At 50.1% G+C, this 1,300-nt stretch overlaps 1 non-coding gene across 1 annotated transcript; it reads right to left on the minus strand.

Annotated features, from left to right (window-relative positions):
* Positions 1-485: 485 nt before the first annotated feature.
* On the minus strand, positions 486-570 carry TRNAH-GUG. The gene has a single exon. It is a non-coding gene; the product is annotated as a tRNA-His (tRNA).
* Between the last annotated feature and the right edge of the window lie 730 nt (positions 571-1,300).

Genomic DNA, 1,300 nt, shown 5'->3' on the forward strand with positions numbered 1-1,300 from the left:
ACCTCAGAGATCCCCACCCACACCCTCCCTTGGAAACCAAGAGCAGGGATTTGCTGTAAAAAGCCTCAGATCATAGAGTGCTGCAGAGCATAATCTTCCAGTAATAAAAAAGGAAAAATAAAGTAAAAACAGACAAGGAAGCAAACCACAAGAGAGTCACAAAGACAGAGAACAAACTGAGGGTCAATGGAGAGAGGTGGGGGGGGGGGGGGGGATGGGCTAGATGGGTGATAGGCATTGAGGAGGGCACTTGGTGGGATGAGCACTGGTGTTGTATGTAAGTGATGAATCATGGAAATCTACTCTGGAAACCAACACTACACTGTAGCTTAACTAACTTGAATTGAAATAAATAACTTTTTAAAATTTTTTTTTAATGTTTTTATTTATTTTTGGGACAGAGAGAGACAGAGCATGAGCAGGGGAGGGGCAGAGAGAGAGAGGGAGACACAGGATCCGAGGCAGGCTCCGAGCTGTCAACACAGAGCCCAACGCGGGGCTTGAACCCACGAACCAGGAGGTCACGACCTGAGCCACAGTCAGACGCTCAACCGACTGAGCCACCCAGGCGCCCCGCGAATAAAGAGTTTGAAAAAAGAAAAAAGAAAAGGACAATGTTGCCACAAAATTCAGAACCAGTAAGAATCCCGGTTCATCAGCCAGACCAGATGCATCCTTCCCTCCGTGTCGGCGACATCCATCAAACGCTTGTGGAATCAACAGCCACCGTCCTTCCCATACAGGCACCAAGCCCAGGCTCCACGCTTGAACTTGAATGACATTGGACACCAAGCTTAGCCTCCAAAATGATGCTCTCCGTGGTGTCTCAACGTCCCACCCTCCCAAGAGCCATCCACCAGCTCCGATACTACGAGAATAGGGCCCTCCGCTCCACCGCACTGGGACCCCAGGCCTACCTCCTCAGTGCCCTAACATTCCCCACAGGTAGGCTGGAGACGATACTCACCACAGAAGAAGGGAAGGGGAGACCGAGGCTTACAACAGCATCTAGCATACAGCAGGCGCTCAGAAAATGTTACTTAGGACCAGCATTCCTCACTGGGAGGCTTTGAGCAAAGCAGTTCACCTTGTGAGCCTCACTTCCTGGTCTGCAAAGGGAACACAAAAGTCCCTTCCTGCCTGCAGGGCTGCTGAGACAGTCCAATTAGATCATGCCCGAGAATGTGCTGGTTCCCCAGGGATTTGTGTCTGGCTCTCCCCTTGCAGCCCTGAGGGCAATTAGACAGAGACTAATGAAATTTCAAAAGCACTTCTTCTTTAAGCAAAGGCTACTAAGATG

Source organism: Panthera tigris, chromosome E2, assembly GCF_018350195.1.
Source record: "Panthera tigris isolate Pti1 chromosome E2, P.tigris_Pti1_mat1.1, whole genome shotgun sequence".
Lineage (NCBI taxonomy): Eukaryota > Metazoa > Chordata > Mammalia > Carnivora > Felidae > Panthera > Panthera tigris.